Source organism: Peromyscus leucopus, chromosome 14 (assembly GCF_004664715.2).
Source record: "Peromyscus leucopus breed LL Stock chromosome 14, UCI_PerLeu_2.1, whole genome shotgun sequence".
NCBI lineage: Eukaryota > Metazoa > Chordata > Mammalia > Rodentia > Cricetidae > Peromyscus > Peromyscus leucopus.
This window is the reverse complement of record NC_051075.1, coordinates 81,500,258-81,513,505: the sequence shown is the minus strand read 5'-3', so window position 1 is coordinate 81,513,505 and position 13,248 is coordinate 81,500,258. Positions and strand designations below refer to the sequence as shown.

Below are 13,248 nucleotides of genomic sequence, written 5' to 3'. Positions count from 1 at the left end.
GCTAATGAGATGGCACCAGAGAACCTTACTTCAAACAGGTTCTCACTCAATGGTCAATGCAACAACAAACTTACTTTGACTGGTTGTAGTCTGCTTAAAGCTGTGCTGGAGCTGACTACCTTTCTTAGCTGGAAATTGGCTTATGATGATCAGGCCGAAGTTTAAGCTCTAACAAACACCTTAGTTAATATTCCAGTGACCCTTACATGCTTACTGGATGAGGTACCTTTGTCCATCCCATCCATCAGGTACAGAATGACCATCAAGCCTACTACCAACAGGTTTCTGAGCTGCCTCCAGGGTTTTTAAGGCATGCACCCCTCAGGACACTTGAACTTACTTCTGCAATCTTATTCAACATCCAGGAGGATTTTTTACTAATTTTCTTACATATGTCAATGAAGCAGTGGAACATAGAGTAAATCCTGGCCCCACTAGGGAAATGTTAATTAAACAATTGGTTTGGCAAACCAAGCCATTTGTGGCATGGCTGTCCACAGGCAAAACATGCTCACATATGCCTTAGTTGATGGGGTGGTGTTGTTAATATTTATTCTTTTTCAATGTCTTCTGTGGCATATTTGACAGCATCCAGCAACAACTAAGGTGACCACCCTTCTCATGGTTCTCTGCAGGAGTTTATGCATGCTTGGTTACCTGAAATTCAAAAGGCTACCACCTAGTCTCCCCCCCCAACACTGGCAGCTCTCCAAGAATGTGTGCTCTTTGAGGGCAGGTAGTCAATGGTAAGAGCTTGTTTGGCCAGCCAACCTAAGTCAGGTACAATCAAGTTGCTGACCCTTCTGGGGTGGGGTCAACAAGGTCTGAACAAAGAACTCTGGCTCCAGGTGAGGGTCCATATAATAAATAAAAAAGGATGGATAATATGTAGGAAGATAAGCCTATGAGGCAAGAAATGAGCCAACCTGGAGTCTGCCTGATGGTCTAGCATCAGGCATTGTCAGAGGTCATGATCATGCCCATCCAATGAGGGGCAACCATGCAATGTCACCGGATCAGGATTCAGGACATAGCTGGGATTCTGGGAAGAAGGTACATAAGTCTTTCTCCATTGCTGAATGAATGAGTCTGCTGTTTGCCTTTTACCTGACTCCCAGTGTCTATACTGTTGACTCCGTGCCTTCTCATCTCCTCCCCTGAGGGAGCCCTTAGGATCCAGCAACAACTTTAATGACAATATTCCTATTATGATTACCCTTGAATTATGCCTTACTACAAAGTAAATATCAAAGGAGCTCAAATTGAGACAAATTTGTTAAGATGTTTGAAAATAGTCCTCCAACCCTCAGTGTTTCACAAACAATTGGAACACAATGGCCATGGTGCTGGAAGCCCTTCAGGACCTGCATGGGACAGCTGTCTCCTCAAAATAATACCAGTGTCTACCATTACAGCACAGAGCAAATATTATACTTAAATAAAATAGAAACTACAGTTTGAGTTCTTCAGGGCTGAGGGTTTTGATGAACATGTAGTGAGTAAGGCCATGATCCAAAGACTACCTTTACTCATGAGGATACACTCCTGATGAACATGTCTCAGATCCAAACACACAAGTTGGACAAGGGACAAAGGCAGAGCCTGGGACATATGTAAGTGGAGGAAGGGCATTTATTAACATGTCATAAGAGAAGCCACTTAAAGGAGCCCTGGATTAAGAAGGATAGTAGGAGGAAGATTCATGGTTGCTAACAGAGGGATTGAACCCAATGTAACTAAATGAAAGGAGAATCAAATTCTGTCTTGGTGGTATGAAAGTATAAAAACTGACAACTATTTTAACTTCATGATGATGATCTTTATTGTCAAGGCACTCTGAAATGTTCTACACAATCCATCTTCACAGACAACCCCACCAGTAGGCAAGGATTCTCCACTTTGAAGACTTTCCCTCTCCTCCCTTACTGTCACCTAATACAGTAATGTAATTCATTATAATTTTTATTTTAGTTATCATAAAATGATGAGCCAAAATCCTAATTTTTGTTACAAATTTATGGAAGTATTTATGATGAATATTTATTCCTCTGTCCTTCCTTCCCAAGTTCTATTGAATCATGAGGAAAATATCAGACATACCCAAATTTATAAATTTGGCATAGAGTTAAAAAAAATATTCCTTAAGCCCTCAGAACAAAGGTGGCTTCATTAGAGGCAGACAAGAAACCTTAACTCAAATTAGATGGTGGGTGAGGATTGACACTCAGGATTGTCTTCCAAACTCCACACATGTGACATGACACAAAAAACAACATTCACACACTCAAATCAGAAGCAGATGCACACAGGTGTGAGTGTGTTCACATACACACACACACACAGAGAGAGAGAGGGGGGCGGAAGAATATTGATCAAATACAATCAGCACAGCATCAGCATCAGTGAGATGGAAGAGGCAGCTTGGAATGATGAGGTCCTTTCAAGATGGTGCTACACTCAAGCATCCATAATGAGGAAGTAACTCCTCTCCAGTGCTGTCCCATTACGCCATAGGGCTTATGGTCTTTAAATTGTCAAATGAACCCAGACTTATGAGAGCCTTGTTTGTGTCTTATAGTAAAACAGCTCTTTTCCCAACACTTAGCCCTGGGTTACGTTCTGGATAATGCTTCTGATTTCCCTCCCTCCACTAGAGAGCAGTGGCTTGAGCTGCTCTATTACACACTCCAGTTTCTGAAGGTCTTATGCTTCTCTCTTAGGAAAGGAGTTCATCCTCTGTTATCCTGGCTTTTCTCTGTCTCCAAACCACAGGGAGGGAGCTCCTCCTCCAGAAGGTTCCACTCTGTGTTTTCAGTTGTTTATTCCATTTGTGAGGAAGATATTCACAATATGGTTAAAAACTGGTTACTCCCATTTGATTCATTGTTTCCAGATTATTTAGGGATTCATTTTCCTTTCTTCCTCTCTACATAGCATCCTTCATAATTTGATGATTTTTGCATTTTTAATTTGTGGCTTTTGTGATCTACCAGATATTATTTCTCATGGCTTTACCTGAGGTTTGCATAAAACACCGTGTGTGTGTGTGTGTGTGTGTGTGTGTGTGTGTGTGTGTGTGTGTGCATGTGTGTACTGTTGCCCATTTTTTCTCTCAGCAACACTTCAGAGTTAAAAGGAGACAATTGAGAATGTAGATCATTGTGACCTACAATCTGATACGCTAGACATGTATTTAAGTGATGCCATGTTTATTTCAAATCTTTCATATCATTTTCTCCCACCATTTGTAAAATTCTAATAAAAATTAACATATTTAATTTTTAAACATTGTAAAACTCATATTTTTAGTAATCACAGTGGTATCATGTGGTGGTATTGTGTTCCCCAAAATATTGTGCACCCTAATAAATTTATCTGGGGTCAGAGACAGAACAGCCACTAGATACAAAGGCTAGAAAATGGTAGCACTCACACCTTTAATCCTAGCATTTCAGAGATAGAAATCCCTCTGCATCTCTGTGAGTTCAAGGCCACGTTGGAAATAGCTAGGCATGGTGACACATGCCTTTAATCCCAGAAAGTGAGCCTTTAATCCTAGGGAGTGATGGTAGAAAGGAAAGATATATAATGTGTGAAGACCAGAAACAAGAAGCATTTGGCTGGTTAAGCTTTTAACTGGTTAAGCTTCAGGCTATAGAGCAGCAGTTCAGCTGAGAGCCATTGGGATGTGGACACAGAAGCTTCCAATCTGAGGAAATAAGATCAGCTGAGAAGTAGGCCAAGTGAGGTTAGCTGTGGCTTGTTCTGGTTCTCTGATCTTCCAGTTCACCCCAATACCTGGCACAGGTTTGATTTTATTAATAAGAATTGTTAAGATACCTGCTACAGTATCATATCTGAATAAAGAGAGAATCTTACCAATCCTGTGATTTTTATGTCCTTTTAGGACCTCAGTCTTCTGATGACTCATACCCTCTTCTCTCTCCTAAGCAAGGATGGCTGCTACTGTCATTTGCCAACTCATGATTGTCTGAAAATAAAAAGACCATTCAGGCACAAGAACAAAACCCAGAACTTTGGTTCCATATCTCTTCTAAAGACAGAAGGCTAGGAAAGAAGGAGAATGAGGACATGCCTTCTGCTCCCTCTTTTCTCCTCAGGAGCATCCTCCATGCAAAGCCCACCCCAGTACAAGTCTGAAAGCCCAGCCCTGACTAAGATGCCCTCAGCTCCTTTCCACAAGAGCCTTTTTCCAAACATATGTGTCCTCAGGCTGCTGCTCCTGTGCCTTGTGTCTGATCCCTGCCATGAATCTCAGAGTGTTCTAGGGAAAAACCTGAGTATGTGGTTTCTGTAGCTTCTGACTACTAGTGATGCTCTTTGTCTCTAGGTGCCCTGTTCTAGGTGCAAGATCTGCCAGCCTCCAAAAAGGATCTTTAATGTCTTTATTTAATGTGGAGTGGTAGGAGTGCAATTATAATTAGTAACATAAACCTTTACTAGAGTGCCCAAGTTCTCTTATTCCAGACTCACACTATAGGAAGCCAGTGGCATGATGGCATTATAATAATCAAAGTGAGTCAGTATCCACCCTCCTCACATATAAAGACAAGGCTGGCTCCTAACATGCAAATAAATTACCTAACTTTAATTTAAATACCCTCCTGGATTGTGGGAGCTCGCATCTGTCTTAGAGTAGGCTGACTCTGAGGAAAAAGGTGTGTAGCCTAGAAGATGAAACTGTTGGGTCTGCTGTACCTGGTGACAGCCCTTCCTGGTGAGTGTTCTAATTTCATACATGTGTCCATGAAAGGCTAAGACAGTATGTGATTGTCTCTTCTTGTCTGAAGGTATCCTGTCCCAGATACAGCTTCAGAAGTCAGGACCTGGCCTGGTGAAGCCCTCTCAAGCACTGTCCCTCATCTGCTGTGTCACTGGTTACTCCATTACCAGTGGTTACTACTGGCACTGGATCAGGCAGTCCCCAGGGAAGAAGCTTGAGTGGATGGGGTACATAACTTGTGGTGGTAGAACCAACTGTAATTCCAATCTCTCAAGAGTCTCATCTCTATCACTAAAGAAACATCCAAGGAATATTTCTTCCTGCAGCTGAACTCTGTGACCACTGAGGACACAGCCATGTAATACTATGCGGGAGACACCATGAGAGGACTTCAGTATGGGCCCAGACACAAACCTCCCTGCAGAGAATCTCTGGACCAGCAGTGGGTGCTCAGCCCTAACTAAGCCAAGGAACTCTACTCAGAGCAGTGAAAGAAAAAAAATGTCTGGTTTTTTTTCTGACTTTTTGTAAAATCATCTCCCTAAGGGCAGAGAGCCTGGAGGTTCATGCCTTTAATCCTAGCACTGAGGAAGCAGGAGCAAGGTGAATCTCTGTGAGTTTGAGGCCAACCTGGGCTACAGAGCATGATCCAGGACAGACATCAAAGCTACACAGAGAAATTCTGTCTTGAAAAACTGAAAAAAAAAAAAACTACAAATGCCTGTGATTTTAAGAGTTGGTGATGGTTATTAGTTTAGTTGAAAATATCAGGAAAATTTAAATCATCTGAAAATCATTCTTGTTATTTTCTCACATGTGGAGGAGAAGCCAGATCTTCCATGAATTGATGTTAGTTTCCAAAGATGGTGGGAAAACAAGTTGTCTACAGTTTGTCTTCCAATGTGTTAATGTTTCTACGTGTGGCTTCATTTTTTACATACTGCATGTTTGAGATTGGCATCCCCAAGTAAAGATTATTTTCTTCCCCAATGTCCCATGTAATGGTTTCTTTGAAGATGGTCCTTATACTCCCAGCTTGTGAAAAAGTCGGAGTGACCATTCTGTACATGTCAGCTGATGTCATCTACACTCTGTGTTATAACTCCCTTCCATTGGCAACACAGTTTACTTATCACAGTTTTCTGCTTCTTGCTGGTGTTTTCTTGTTGACACTGGCTCCACGCTTACTGTGATAGAAATCTCTGTTGCTGCTGCAGGTAGGAAAGTGGAAATATTTTCCTATGAGTTAGAGAAACAAGAATGGGAGAAGTGATGTTCACCGGTAATGATCACTCATTTCAGGCATCAGCAAAAAGGAAAGAGAATCTACTGGTCCAGGTCTGAGCCTTTTCTGGATACTATTATAATAACCTCAGCTGTGTGTGAAGAAGTTTTGAAGAAATAAATGCTTATAGAATATTTGACTAGTGAGATGAAGACAAACACAACTTATTAATAGCACAGTGTGTTCTCAAAAACCAATCAGTCCACTGTCTTCTCCCTATTTCCAGTGATGTATAGTGATCACAGTGAAAATATGGGTTGGGAACACTCTGCATAGCATAGTGTTTACAGTGAGGGGACCTCAGTGTGAACCCAGACATAAACATCATAGAAAGGTTTCTCAGGGCCACCAGGGGGTGCACAGCACACAGAAAACAGATTCAGCTCACGAGATTATGCAGGCATGATTCTCTCAGGTGTCTGGGCTACATTTTTTTTCTTAACATTTCATAGAAATTCTCTCTAAATGTATGTTCTGAAGTAATCCAATGTCCTCAAAACATTGTGTTATTCTTATACTATTATAAAAACATGAGTCACAGTCTCCCGTGAACAAAATACAAAATGGCAGCTGTGAGGACATAAAAGACCCTTCTTTGGTCACTGGAATCACATGATAAGGAAGTTCATGGACATTTTTGAGTCTTTTCATATTCTAAGCAGAGCCTTTGTCAGATCTCTTGATTAGAAAGTTTATGGTATGTACGTTTAAGGGAAAACAAGGAGGAAGGTGGAGCAAAGATTTCTAGACCATGACTTCTAGCAGGTCTGGAACTTCCTCTCATCACAGCGGTTGGCAGTGTCTCTCTGCCTCAGCCTAATACTTCCCAGAATTCTCTTCTCTGCTTGTCCCACCTATACTTCCTCCCTGGCTATTGACCAATCAGCATTTTATTTATACAGAGTAATATCCACAGCACTTCCCCCTTTCTTTTTTTTCACATAGTAAAATTACATATAACAAAACAGTCATCAAACAAGAATTATAGTTACAATATAATTAGTCTTTTAATAATATCTAGTCTATTTGTATTTGGCAAAATTAAAGAAGATATCCTTTCTATCCTATATTTGTGAATCTAAGGTTTTATATCTAATTTGTCTTCTATCATAACTAAGCTATCTAGCTTCAACTACATCAAAGACTTCAGAAGGATATAATATTACCTAAGAAATGGGAGACAGATACCAGCAACTTTTGGGAGTCTTGCAAGAGTAGACAAAGACAGCTTTGACCTTTGACTTTTTTTTTTTTTTTTTTTTTGGTTTTTCAAGACAGGGTTTCTCTATGTAGTTTTGGTGCCTGTCCTGGATCTTGCTCTGTAGACCAGGCTGGCCTTGAACTCGTGATCCTCCTTCCTCCGCCTCCTTCAGCAAATCCTGCTGGTGTGCACTTCCACAATTGGGTCCTCCACGTGGATGATGTTCTGCCTTCTGATTTCCAGGCTCTTGCCAATTTCCAAAGGCTCCTGTTCATAGATCCCTGAGCTGTTAACTTCATACCTGATTTCATCCTTGGTAGGCAGCAACCTGTTTCTCACAAAAGGGGAGGTACTTAGGGAATATTCAACTAAGTAAATGTCTCTTTGAGGGAAGAGGAGCTGATCCACATTTAGAAGCTTTAACAAGGAGAGCAGTCACAGAGTTAAGAAGAAGATGAAGATCTTCTGCTGGAGTGTGTGTTTACAGTAACATCTGAATGTCTTCATTCTGCAAAACTGTGAGAACAGAAGCCTCAGTGGAAATGCAGGACATGAGTGTCATTCTCCACACTGCTTCTTTAGGTCACTATGCTGCCTGCAGTGCCTTTTCTGTAGTCTTTCAGATGTCTGCTACTCTGGGCTGTCCACCACGCCCCCCCCCACGCCCCCTGCACGCCAGGCTCAAGGCTAGCAGGACTAGCCTGGATGCAAGCGGGCTCTGAGCACCCAGCTTCTGCTATGGCTTGCTATTGCTGACCCCCAGGCAACTTTATTTACTAACATAAAAATAAAATCACATTTCAGTACAAATAAAATATCACCATACCTTTCCTCCAACAGCTTCATAGAGTAGTTTAGCAATGTCTGAAATCCTTGGGATACAGTGTCTACAGCATCTGGCAGGGCCCAGGAACTGCTGGACTTGCCTTCTGCTAGTAGGTGGAAAGATATTTAGGAAGGTTTGCATTTGTTCAGACCCAAGCAAGCATTGGCCATTATGTATTTTATACCTGAGATAGATGACAATGTCAATAAAGATTTGAGCTTTCTTGGCAGAGACTTTAAAGTCCTAGGTTCAGTTCTTCCAGTAAAGCCTTTGAGGCTTATCTACATTCTTCCAAAGTATCTGCTATGAGAAGTAGATCTTCAACATATTGCAATATTTTTACCTCTGTGTGATCCCCCTGAAAGGGAAGCAGGTCTATCCTCAGGGCTTTATCAAATAAAGCAGGTGAGTTCTGGTTTTCCATTGTAGGACTAACATGGGTCAGGCCATTCAAAGCCAAAGGTATTTTGATTCAACTTGGGTATAAGCAACAAGAAAAAGTCATTCTCTTAGGGTATTTATTGCTGTGAAAAACATTATGTCCACAGTAACAATTATAAAGGAAAACATTTCATTTGAGGGACTGTTTCCTAGATTCAGTTCATTATCATCATGGTGGGGAGCATGGCAGCATCCAGGCAGACCTGATGCTGGATAAGTAGCTGAGAGTTCTACATCTTGCAGGCAACAGCAAAACATCTCTCAAACTTGATGGTATCTCAAGCATAGGAAACCTCAAAGTACATCCTCACAGTAACAGCTTTCCTCCAACAAGGCTATACCTACTCCAACAAAGCCACACCTCCCCCCACTCTGTGTGTGTGTGTGTGTGTGTGTGTGTGTGTGTGTTTCTAAATATACTCAACCATCCCAGTGTTTATAATGTTATTTGTAAGTATATTTTTTAGGGTTATACAATATTGGAAAACCTGTTGGTGAACTCTTATCTCTAAGTCTATTTCCCCCAATCTCAGCTCCTTAGTTGCTTATAATCTTTTCATTAGATTTGAGTTAATTTTTGTTTATTTAATTATTTATTGTTTATTTATTTATTTTGTGTTGTTTGAAACAGGTTTTCTCTGTACCTAGCCATGGCTACCCTGGCACATGCTCTGCATATAAAGCTGGCCTCAAACTCATATAGATCCACCTGCCTCTGCCTCCTGAGCTCTGAGATTAAAGATGTGTGCCACAAAAGTGTGTGCCATAACCACCCAGCTTTGAATTTATATTAATATATGACCACAGTACACATTTTTAATGTTGATAAATATATTTACAAATATGACTACTGATTAAATTATCTCTTAATCACTTTATTGCTTTTCTGTGACTTTGTGCAAAATCACATGCTCTTACTTTTTAATGAAAATGAATGCATTACTCTGTTAATTTTACAGGGTTATACATGTGGTAATTACTATATGTTGTTAGCTTGATTTTATTTAAAACCACATGAAAGACACAGTTAAAGAGTAAAAGGGTGCTTCCACAGAGGTGTAACTGAGGAAAGAAGATTCACATTTCATGTAGATGGCACACTCCCATGGGTTGCAAGTCAGCAATGATTAGAATAATAAACAGAATGATGAGTACACCCCAAGTTAACCAAAGTCTGTATGCTTCTGGATATACCCAGGTGGGAGACAACAATAAAAACAAGAGAATAACATTAGAGATTCATTGCAACACAGAGATGCTGCTATAGACCAAATTCTTGTTTTGAATCCATTGGAGGGTATTGGAATATAATGTTTACTTTGTGACAAAGTATAATGGAAGGTGTAACTATTTATTTAACAGGCATTATAAGTCACTGATTATTCTTAGTTGTTAAACATTGGGACACACAAAAGCATTAATATAGTTAATATTTGGGGGATTCCTATGGCTCAGTGGTAAAGAGCACTTTCTGCTCTTTCAGAGGACCTGAGTTCAATCCACTGAACCTAAACAGGTAATTTATAGCTCTCTGCAACTTATAACCCAGAGTATATGCGTCACCTACTTCTGGTCTCCACAGCCTCATGCACTCATGTGCACATACACACAGAAGTGCACAGGCACACATAATAAAAATAAATATTTTAAACATTTGGGATATTCTAAACAAAACATTTTGCATCATGGCACACCAGAACCTTTGAGAAAGATAGATGCAATATTAAAACTTGAAAGTGATGCTGTTATTCTCAAGGTGAGAAGAGATAGACATGAAAAGGTTGACCTTCATGTTCAATTGGCCGAGATACAGTCAGACAGGAGAAACATTGCTTTGGGAATCTTTTGTTCATTAGAAAAATAATTTGCAATACCCATATTTCCTATTTTGAATGAGTTTATGACATAGTGAATTTGAAGAGACTGAGAGACAGATAGAGGCAAAGACAGAGAGATCATAAAATAGGGTATTCAAATCATCCAATAGAAACTGACTGGATAAACCATTTTCTATTGGATGAAGTTCCTACACTGACAGAGTCCTGTAGAGGGCAAAGTATCCATTTAGCTAGCAATATAAATAAAATAATTAATTAAAAAAAAAAAACAAATAACACCAGACAAAGAGCATCATCAAGTTTTATCAAATCAGGTGCTCAGAAGACCCAGCAGAAACCAAATAGAGTATCTGAGGCAGGCAACTGGAATTTCACTTGAACTTCCTCTCTATGGACAAGCTCCCAATGCTTCACCTTCCCATGGCTCAATTTCCATTAGTTCCTTCACATTGCAGGAGGTACTTTTGTGTAAAAGGGTAGACAGTAGCTATATCTGTTGGAAATCTTTTACCATCTATTCTAATGGGTTTTACTCTTGCATTGCATTGCTTTTCTCTTCCATCTGTACCATAATTAATGGTATATGTCATCCCCAGACCTTGGATCACACTAGGAAAAAATCTTGTTTGGTTCAAAAATGGTATGTGTGGGGGGGGTGGTGAGTGGAATGTGTGGAGAATCCTACTTTCACAGCTAGTTTCTCAGTAAACATCCCTTGGGAACTTATCAGCATAATTATTTCATAGTGAGTCTATGGAAACAATTTTATAGAGGTTATCTGATGAGGAACCGATCAAAGCAAGGTTGATCCTATACCATCCCCTGTGTGACTAGGTTGAATAAAATGGGAAATCCTGAATGTAGCCTCCCTTAACCCCACTCTGCCCAGCACCTGCCTGTTCTCTTCCCCTTCCACTGTTCTCCATTTCCCTTCAGAAAAGAGAAGGCTTCCCAGGGATTTCAACTGAACAGGACATAGAGAAATGCAATAAGACTAGGTACATACCCTCATATCAAGGCTGGACGAGGCAACCCAGTGAGAAAAATGGTGGTCTCAAGAGAAGATAAAGAATCAGAGATACCCCCACTCCCACTGTTAGGAGTCTCTCAAAATCTCCAAGGGAAACAACCAAAGTATGTATATAGAGAACCTACTGAAGATATATGCATTATCTGTAAGTAGTTCACATGTACATTATGTTTATGTTGTTTCAAAAAGCGAAACACTTCACATCAAGATTAAGGTATGAAAACAACAAGTTGAGAAATATGTCCTGACAGGAATGAAGCTATTCTAAAGAGACACCTGTAGCCCTTGCTCAGCTACTAGACTGCTGAAACACCGGACTCTATAGAATTGAAATTCCCCAAGCTATCTAATGAGAGTGATGGACTGGTCTCACATAAGGGGGCTATGCTCTCTTAGAAATATTTCATTCATTTCTTTTCACTAAGTCAGTTCCTTGATAATTGTATATATAGGTATACTGTAATCTGGTTACTCTGTGCCTACACATTCTCTCCCTCTCTCTCACCAACCCACATTCCTCTTCCTGCCTGTCCTATCCTAGAAACATGAATTTTGGTTTAGTTTTGTCATCTTTTTAGCTTGATTGGCACAGTCTTTGTGACCATTGGATTGGAACTGTCCAGAGCAAGAGTTACTCATGGGCACACAGCTGAAGACAATGACCCCTCCTCTAGCTGAATCTACCCACAGAAAACAGACAGACATAGTGCATCTGAAGAAGGTTTTTATATACGAAGATTTCATTGAAGAAAATAATCTCAGTGACTAAAATTTAGAATGAATCCAGTTGCTTTTAGCCAGACTGGTGGAGAATAAATGGGGCATATACACAGATTAGAATATCATTCATCCATTGAAAGTAAAGAATTTTTGACATGCACAGAAATGGGACAGGATTGCAGATAAGGCTGTATGTCCTGGATTAAATAAAATAAGCCCGACACATATAAAATAAATATCACATCTTTACAGTCATGTGGGGAATGATTATTTTACAGAAGAATGAAGTAAAATAATTCACTGTAGACTAAGAAGGGCAGGAGAGAAACAGCAGAACATTCAATAAGAGACAACAGTTCCCAGTCAGTGAAAAAGATGGCTGATATTTTTAGTACATTAAGGCAACTATAAGATAAAACATTCTGACACACAGCTCAGAGTAAAGGGACAAGAATATAAAATTATCAATACATAGATTTGATTAATATTTGAGGAGTTTCTTTTTAGTATTATGTATTTTTTGAGATTAAATTTCTCTATGTAATGCTTGATGTCTAGGAACTTGTTCTGTAGACCAGGTTGGACTTGAATTCACAGACATATTTGTCTCTGCTTCTGAATTCTGCAATTAAAGTTTTGTGTCACCAAGCCTGCCTAATATTTGAGGAGTTTAAATGTTCACTAGTTAATTTGATTGTAGTACATTGTGAATATTCCTGAATTTATATTTAATGGAGTTCATAAAGAAGCACAGACATGTCCTCACTCTACTGAGCATGAAATGTGATTGGATATTTCAGATCGTATGATATGAACTCATGTGAAGATCATGACATTGTTGTACTTCATATAGGTTTAATAAATTCTGCACTAATGTTCTAGTAAAGCTAAGAAATACTTTCCTGAATATACTTTATTTCATGATTTTTTTTCAAAATCTTGACTAAGTAAGAATACAGGAATGTTTCACCATTCATGGTTAAATGTCATTTTTAAAGCACTGTTAAACTGCCCCCAGAAAACACACTCATACACTGGATAAGACCTTCTGTAAAGCTTTCAACTCAGAGCATGATTATAAAAGTAGGTTATGCAAATAGGGCCTCCCTCTACCCATGAAAAGGAGCCCAGTCCTGCCCAAAGCTCTGACAGAGGAGCCCATA

At 39.7% G+C, this 13,248-nt stretch overlaps 1 pseudogene; it reads left to right on the top strand.

The window, feature by feature from the left end:
- The first annotated feature begins 4,695 nt into the window (after positions 1-4,695).
- Positions 4,696-5,106, top strand: LOC119089075 (annotated as a pseudogene).
- The last annotated feature ends 8,142 nt before the right edge of the window (positions 5,107-13,248 follow it).